The sequence below is a fragment of the Myotis daubentonii genome, chromosome 4 (genome assembly GCF_963259705.1).
Source record: "Myotis daubentonii chromosome 4, mMyoDau2.1, whole genome shotgun sequence".
Taxonomy (NCBI): Eukaryota; Metazoa; Chordata; class Mammalia; order Chiroptera; family Vespertilionidae; genus Myotis; species Myotis daubentonii.
The window spans coordinates 82,182,752-82,192,109 of record NC_081843.1 but is presented as its reverse complement, the minus strand read 5'-3'; positions in this window follow the sequence as shown (position 1 = coordinate 82,192,109).

Below are 9,358 nucleotides of genomic sequence, written 5' to 3'. Positions count from 1 at the left end.
ATTCCTGAAACTAATATAAAATAATATTGAATATCAACTGTAATTGAAAAATAATTTTTTTAAAAAAGTAAACAAGGGAGAGAAGTAGATTGGGGAATGCGGTGGTGAGAGGGTCCATAGGAATAAACTAAGGTAACTCTAGTTCTTTTCATTTTTAGAACTCAGGTTCTGATTAACTTAAAGGGCAATAACCCAGTTTGAAAAATAAAAGTTGACTGATTAAATTGTAAAAAATATATAGATATGCTGTATTTAATCAGTATACTAGCAATAAAATATTTAGGTGGTTTCCAACTCCTCCTTATTATAAACAATGCTTCATGGAGGCCCTTTATGTCTTTGCATATTTGTCCAATTCGTTTACTGGGATAAATTCCCAGAAGTTGAATTTCTGGGCCAAAGGATATTCATATTTAAATTTTTTATACCCTCTGTATTGCCAATTACCTTCCAGAAAGGCTGGACCAATTTATACTCTTACTGTGTATGAGAGTGCCCATTGTCCCGCCCCCTTGCCAAGTTGGCATGCTTTCAACAATGGTAAAAATAGGTTCTTGTCTGCTTTTCTCCCATGAATCCTGCCAAAGTGCATGATGTGAAACTAAATGAGAGGAATATAAAGTTGACAGATGGGAGGTATTTTGGTCACTGTAATGTTTTATCTAAAGCACACAATTTTCCCCTCAGAGCAAATGTGATAGATAAGGTCATTTCATTTTTTACTACAAGTTCTAGGAAGTAATTTCCTAAGTGGATGGATTCCTTAGAGAGAGAATGTCTCTGAGGATGTAGAAATTATTCAAACCAAATGTGTGTTGTGTTGATAGTGGATATACATTTTTTTCTTACATAACAGTAGGCATCTTTTTTTTTTTAAGATGTAGTGTTTTACTCTATATTCTCCAAAGTGTCCTAGCACAGCCTTTCTGAATATAGTCACTTATTTGTCTGAAGTTCTCACAAAGGAATTTTTCCCCAAAACTTATTTTTTGTTCTTTACATTTTTAAATTTAGGTATAATTTCTATTCAGTGTGAATACGTTTTTTTCTTTAAAATCAGATTACAAATAAATGCAACTTTAAAACATATATATCTGTATATATATATATATATATATATATTTTTAATTGATTTTGGGGAGGAAGGGAGAGCGAGAGAGAAATAGAAACATCAATGATGATAGAGAATCATTGATTGGCTGCCTTCTACACAACCCTCCCCTGGGGATCGAGCCCACAACCTGGGCATGTGCCGTGACCTGGAATTGAACCGTGACCTCCTGGTTCATAGGTTGATGCTCAACCACTGAGCCATGCCTGCTGGGGTAAATGTGCATCTCTTATGTGGGAGTTACTAGGGGGTCTGGTAAGAGCATCTAGACTCAGAGGAGAGGGGAATAAAAGCAGAATTCCTGAGGAATCAGGGAGCAGAGCACCAGACAAGTGGCCCTCTTGTGTCTTGGTGCTTGGTCCCATTGTGGTAGTTCAGCTTTCATTTCTGGAGCACATGAAGGGCAAACCTTGATCATGAGCCTGGCTGAAGTTTTCCAGTGACCTTCTAGAAGACCACGCATGCCCACTGCCCGCGAGTTTGGCATGCTTGTTCTAGACCAGCGGTTCTCAACCTGTGGGTCGCCACCCCTTTGGGGGTCGAACGACCCTTTCACGGGGGTCACCTAAATACATCCTGCATATCAGATATTTACATTACGATTCATAACAGTAGCAAAATTACAGTTATGAAGTAGCAACAAAAATAATTTTATGGTTGGGGGTCACCACAACATGAGGAACTGTATTAAAGGGTCATGGCATTAGGAAGGTTGAGAACCACCGTTCTAGACCCTCTTTGGCTCTGGTCAGGATCCTAGAAGACTAAATGTACCAGTGGAAAAAATAATAATAATTAATTAATTAAATAAAACAAATCTAGACTAAGGTAAGGAGAAATTTTATTATATTGCAATAAGGAGTGGGGACTACCAATAAGGAGAATACTCTAGTCATAGACCGTAGATCTGCAAGCGTCTCAAAGGGCAGGCAGATGAGGAGGAGTAAAGAAGGATGGGAAGAACCAGGTGTGGTGGATTGGGATGAGTAGGTCGAATTAGGAAGCTAAGCAGGGAATGTTCCCCCTGAGGTCAGCAAGAGGTGGTGGTTAAGGAGGGGTTGTTCCTTCTTCTAAAACAGGCATACCTCGTTTCGTTACACCTCTCTATTGCATTTCACAGCTGTTGCTTTTTTTTTTTTTTTTTTACAAATTGAAGGCAACACCCTCCACCAGCAGAAAGGTTATGACTCACTCTATTGACCTTGTTACCATAGTCTGGACGTGAACCTGCAGTATCTCCAAGGTACCTCTATACTCAGAGATAGGCCAAGTTCCAGGACCAAGTGTTGGGGGGCGGAGAAGAAAAGTCTGACTGAAGTTTAACAAGTTAAGTTAGAGGGTCTTTTGTTCAGCTTGGTCAGTGGAACAAAAGATTCAGCTAATAATTTAGGAGATAAGGGAAAGTTAGAGAGTTTGTGTCTGGTTGTCATAAGTAGACAAGGAATCAGCGTGTCACATGGGTAAGATTCTTTGCAGTGAGACATTTCCTGGAACACAAAGGGTGAAGGGAAATGTGAATGGGGGCAGGAGTATGCCAGCAGCACAGGGCTCAGGTAAATTTCAACATTGTCACCAATACCCTTTGTCACCCTATGTGGTGACAGAACGCCCCTTGTGGAGAATCCATCCACTTGGTTTGGGTGAGGTTGATCTTACCTCCCTCCTTATATGGATAGGTGTGTGGCCGGCCTTGCCCATGCCTTCCCAATTCAAATATCTTCTTCTCTGTTTACTAGTAACGGTCCAGCAAAGGGTACATGATCCAAGCAGGACCAATTTGTCCACTGAGATTTGATTACATGGTTGCTGGAAAAGAGAACCCTGGCATTGTTCAAGCCCCTGGGTCCAACCATGCCCAGCTTAGTTACCTCTAGACTTCCCAGGTATGTGAGTCAATACATCCCCTTTTTCTTAACAAGTTGTTTTTTTCCCCAGGGCCTTGGTTGCCTTGGAATGGTTGAAGGGCCCTGACAACCTCTGATATGAAAGATTCCAGGTCCTGTTTTAATTCCAAGAGTGGGAATATTGGCTACAGACTTCAGGCTATATTTCAAGCTTGAGTAATTCCATCTGCCCATTCTGAAAATTTTTACTGCAAGAATATTCAAGATTCTCAACCTCCTTCACTAGACTTCTAAGCATCATTAAATCTCCGTGATTGTCTTTTGCTAGTCAAAGGCAAGTCCTGAATTTGGGGGCGGAAATCTGTTTTCCAATTCAAATTTTATTTATTTTTATTGTTGTTATTTTGAGAGTACATTTATTAAAGCTGAGGACAATGAAATAAGGAAGGGGCTTGGACAGAAGAAGCGACAGGAGAGAAACTAGGTGGCACTGCTCTGGCTCACTGAGAAATAAAAGTCACCGTGAAAGACGTGAGCCAAGCCGGGGGTGCTGTCGGCTCACTGCAGACTCAGAGAAAAGGGGCCTTGTGGACAGGGTTCAGGGGGTTGGCCAGGGATGAGCTGCTCCCCTGGTGGCAAGGTTTGTGGGGTCCCTTAGAGTTAGGAGATGCGTGCCTGTGGGGACAGGGAAAGGGGCAGGAGTACTCCCAGAAGAAAGAGCAGGCCCTGGGTCCTTCCTCCTGAGGTTTGAGGGCTGGGAGTTTAGGGGAAGTCCTAGAGAAGGATCTCAATAGAATATTCATTAGCTTTTCCAGGTGTGCTCTTTCAGGGTTGTGGTCTCTACTTGTTGGTCAGCAGCAGGACAGGGGGTCATAGTGATTGCAGCTGGTCCTGGCATCAACTGCCTGGTTTTGCTGCTTTTCTGGGCCTGGAGCTGAAATACAACTGAGGCCTAGGGGAAAGGCCTATCTCTAGTGAGGAAAGGCCAGGGGGTCTAAACCGCAGGACCAGTGATATGAAAGGCCAGGGTGTCTAAACCGCCTGCCAGCGATATGCCTGGGGAAGAAAGACCACCCTGGAGGGCAAGGTCCAGCACCAGTTTTGCCAGGGGCTGGACTCCCAGGGCTCTCCACCCGGTGACCTTCTGTATGTGGCTGTAAATGCTTGGCCAGTTTGTTCAGCTGTCTCAGTTTCCTCATTCCACTTGCCAAGGAATTTCCCTCACTTCTTACTATCCTGCCTCAGCTAAACAGCACCAGAATGCTACCCAAGACTGGATCTCGGTTCAGCAACCTCAACTTTAATTCTGGATAAGAGAGAATTCAGAGCTAAGACTCAAATATAAGCAAAACATTATTTAGCCATGGAGGGTGAGGCTAAGTTGGTTGAGTGTAGTCCCATGGACTGAGGTTGGGGCATATGCCTGGTAGGAGGCATGCAGAAGGCTGCCAATTTCTCTCATCAATGTTTCTCTCTCCCTCTCCCTTCCACTCTCTCTCTCTGAAAAAAAAAATCAATAAAAATGTATATATATATATATATATATATATATATATATATCAAGAAACAAAGTTTTAAAAAAGTTTATTTAGAAAGTCATAAAGGTAGAAGAAGTGAGTCATGGAAGAAGTTAGCCAGCTGGGCTGTGTGGGATCAGGAAGCAAGTTACAGATGCAAAAGAGGGGCCCTTGCAACTTGGGAGAAACAAAGCAAGGATATACGAGGTGCGGGGCGGGGGGGGGGGGGGGCGGGGGGGGAGGAGAGGGGGAAAGGCTCAGGAGTGCTTCAGAGAGAGGGTGTGCTGGGGAAAGAAAGGGGTGGGGAATGGCAATGCTTCGCTCAAGAGCCTCCCCAATTCCAGTTTAAAAAAGAAATTCTAGTTTGTTTGGTTTTTTAAATGTGCTGCAATACCATAGATACTCAAATGGTTTTCAAGTTCTATTTGGTAAGTTATATGGGCAATGGGTTACCATAGGGATGGAAGGACTTGCTTCTGCACTATTCAGGGAGAGCACACAGCAAGGCATCGCAGAAGAAATACACTGTGACATTAATATGAAGCATGCAGCTTTTGTTTACAGTAGACATTTTTACTTAACAAGCAGATTGTTCTGATAAACTTAAAATGTCTTAAAATGGAACAAGAAAGGGATTTTAAATGTTTTAATTATGAAGAAATAAATAGGAAGTGGCAGCTAATCTTCATAAGTAAACTTGAAAAAAAAAAAGTTAATTCAACAAATATTTCTGGCACGTCTGTGAAGTGCCAGGCACTGGATACAGCAGTGAACAGCACAGACAAAATCTCTGCCCTCTTAAAGCTTCTAGAAGGAAAATGTGCCAGGAAAAGAAAAATGACAAATGTCCAATAATAAACTTGCCTGGGTCCCTAGGCCAGGAGAGCCTCTAGCCTGCTCTTGTTTAGCTATTCTCCGCCTATTAGAAATTGTCCATATGAAATGCTACAGTGCCCTGACCGGGAATCAAACCTCCTGGTTCAGAGGTCAATGCTCAACAACTGAGCCATACCAGCTGGGTGGTTCTTGACTTCTTAAAAGAAAGATTTCAATCAAGATACAAAGTGTAGTCCTGGCTGGTGTGTTCAGTGATCAACACGCCCGCAGAAGGGTCAAGGTCCTAGTCCCAGTCAAGACACATACCTCTGTTGCAGTTTGCTCCCTAACCCTGGTCAGGAAGCAGCCAATCGTCGTTTCTCTCTCACATCTCTCTCTCTCTCTCTCTCTCTCTCTCTCTCTCTCTCTCTCTCTCTCTCTCTCTCTCTCTCCTCCCTCCCTTACTTCCAGTCTCTGAAAAGCAATGAGGAAAAATATCTTTGGGTGAGGATTAACAAAAAGAAAAAAAATTTTTTTTAAACAAAACAAAGCAAAGCTAGCAAGAATTCATTGCCCACAGCAAAAACACGCTTAGGACAGTGAAACCAGAAAGGACATAGAAGAAGCAGCAGGAAAGCCTAGGCTGGCTGCTTTGGCTGACTGAGAAGTCAGAGGAAAGGGGGCCCTGGAGACAGGTTCAGGGGGTTAGCCCGGGGATTAGTTGCCACTGCCCCTTGCTCCCCTGGTTGCAGTCTCATGGGGTCCCTCAGAGGGAAGAAGGGGGGAGGGAATGTTGTGGTGAGTGCCCCAGGGGGAGAGCTCCTGTTGAGGGTATTTATCTCCCTGTTGCAGGTGGGAATCTTAGGGGCGGTCTCAGGGGAGGGTCTCACAGAATATTCATTGGCTTTCCAGGTGTGCTCGTTCAGGATCATGGTCTCCACTGATTGGTCAGCTCCAGGTTAGGGAGTCATTAGTCAATGCAGCTGGTCCTGCGGCAGCCATAGCTCACGTGTCTGGTTTCGCTGCTTCTCTGGGCCTGGAGCTGAAATACAACGGAAACCTAGATGCTATCCCTAGGTAAGGAAAGGTCAAGGGGCTAAGAAATGTCAGGGGGTGCAAACCACAGGAAGGAAAGGTTACCCTGGGGTGGAGGTTCTTGTTTCCCCAGTTTGCCCCTTGCTAGTCATCCAGGGCTTTCTGCCCTGGTGAGTTTCTGTACTTGGTCCATCGTCCTTGCTCTGCTCATGTCTGTTTAACTGCCAATGACATTTTCAGTTTTTGTCTATTATAAGAAAAGCTACTATGAAAATTCTTGTACATGTTTTTTGCTGGACATATGCATTTCTCTCTCTTTGATCTATGCCAAGGAGTGGAATTGCTGGGTTATAGAGCAGACATACCTTTAGCTTTAATCAAATTATTGATATGTCTACAAGGTTCTGAATTCCAAGGGCACAAAAAAGTATACAGTGAAAGTCTGTCTCCCACCCCCAGTTACACAGTTCTCTTTCCCAAAGGCAACAGATGTTACCAGTTCCTTGTGTATTCCTCCAGAAACACTGCATATAAAAAAAAAAAAGCATTTATATGAATAGTGTCCTGTTTTACACCAAAGCTACAACACAATGCAAACTCTCTTGTCAACAGCTGTGAATTAATCAGCCCCGGATGGAAGGGTCAAGGTATTTCAGATAGAGGCAATAATTTCTGCCAAGTGGACTGTAAAAATGCAGTTAGGTAATTCAGATAGTCGGATGTGACGCAGTGAAGCCTGTGAGCATGTAGGAGCTGGTGAGAGACCCAGAGGCCAGATCCTGAAAGGCTTTGAAATGCCATGCGCAGAAGTTTGGATGTTATCCTGAAGGAAACAGGGAACCATTGAATGGCTTGGGGTTGGGTTGGGGCGGTGAGGTGAGGAGTGACAGGATTGGGTTTGTAGTTTTAAAGATCACCGTGGCAGATTACGGGGAGGAGGAGAGACGGGTGGCTGAAAAACTATTAGTCCAAACAGCAATTGATGTAGCAATATGAAACTGGTGAAGGAAATACATTAGGACTTGACTATGAAATGTAAAGAGTGAGGAAGAGTTGAGAGATATGGTGTGTAGAATATATAACTATTTTTTAAAGGGGAAGATAAAGAATTCAGTTCAGACATTCTGTCTGAGGCCTGGTGTAACACCTAAATGTAATTTTAATCAATGCCAATTCCAAGTTTCCTGAGGTAACGACAGTCCATATTGATGTAGGTCAGTGGTCGGCAAACCGCGGCTCGCGAGCCACATGCGGCTCTTTGGCCCTGTGGCATGGGCCACGAAGTTTCAATGGCACTGTACGTGCACGCCCGCACGTGGTGTTTTGTGGAAGAGCCACACTCACGGGGCCAGTTTGCCCAACAATGATGTAGATAATTAAAGTTGATCTGGATGATTCCTAGACCTCCAGAAGGTTCCTAAGCCTTCCTAATTCCTAAGGCACCCTTGGGAAAATTAGGCCCCCAGACAGGCAGAATATTGTCTAGTTTGAGTCTCACATCTTTTTCTCTCAGCAGAGTACAGGAGGAGATTAATGGCCAAAATGGAAACAGCAAGGTAGAGTGGTGAGAGATTAAAAAAGGGGTTGAATAATTTGAAGCAGAGATAGTTGATCTTTGGGTAATTAGAGTTTTTAGAGAACTATGAGCTTATTTGTTTTTTACATATAACATTACCCCAAAAGTGGGAAAATAAAGGAATGAGGGGAAATTATTTATAATCAAGTCACTTCAATAATGCCACCACTATAAGCATTCTGAAATACTGTACTCCCTCCCGTTTCTTTCCTAGCCTACTTTTCACATGGCTATATTTCAATGTAATCATCAGTAGAACAAAATATATAGTGGTATCCTAGTGGCATAAGATAATTTTTTATTTTAAATTTTTTATTTATTGATTTGAGAGAGAGAATGAGAGAGAGGGAGAGAGAGGGAGAGAGAGAGAGAGAGAGAGAGAGAGAGAGAGAGAGAGAGAGAGAGAAACAGTGATTTGTAGTTCCACTTATTTATGTATTCATTGGTTGTTTCTTGTATGTGCCCTAACCAGGAATCAAACCTTCAACCTTGGCATAGAGGGCCAACACTAACCAACTTAGCCACCTAATCAGGGCCATGAGGTAATTTTTTAAATGGTCTTATAGTACATTGACTACAAAGTAAATTCATTGTCCTCTTTGTGTGTGTCATATTCCATTGAGTCAGCTCCAACTCTTGGTGCCCCTAAGCATGAGTGACATCCACAACATCCCGTCCACAACAGCCCTGCTCAGCTCCTATAGACTCACGTCTGTAACTTCTTTTATGGAGTCAATCCATCTCATATTGGGTTTCCCTCTTCCTGTTGATTTCTGTTGTACAGCATATTGTCTTTTCCAAAGAACCCTGCTTTCTCATGATGTGCTTAACATAGGACAATTCCAGTTTTGTCCTTTTTGCCTCCAGTGATGTTAATTTGCATTTAAGATAATTAAAGTTGATCTGGATGATTCCTAGACCTCCAGAAGGTTCCTAAGCCTTCCTAATTCCTAAGGCACCCTTGGGAAAATTAGGCCCCCAGACAGGCAGAATATTGTCTAGTTTGAGTCTCACATCTTTTTCTCTCAGCCGAGTACAGGAGGACCTCTTTGTCCTTCTAACAGTATCTTAAAGCTCTCCTCCAACACCATATTTCAAATGAATCTTTTTTTCCCTATCAGCCTTCCTCACATGCATCCATAGTGATTGGGAGTACAAGGGTATGGATAATTTTAGCCTTGATCTCTAAAAACACATCTTTACTCTCAGTGTTCTTTCCTAAGTCTTCCATTGCTAAGAAGTCTTAGCCTTCTCCTGATTTATTGGCTAATGTCTCCATTTGAATCAGTGACTGAACCAAAGTAAGCAAAATCTTTAACAATTTCAGTGTCTTCATTGTCTATTTCTTCTATAGTTGTGATTTTTGTTGTCTTCTTTAAAAAAAAAATTTTTTTTTGTATTCTTGATGTTCAAATGCTGTTCTGCTTTAGCAGTTCCTTCTTTCACTTTCATCAGAAGT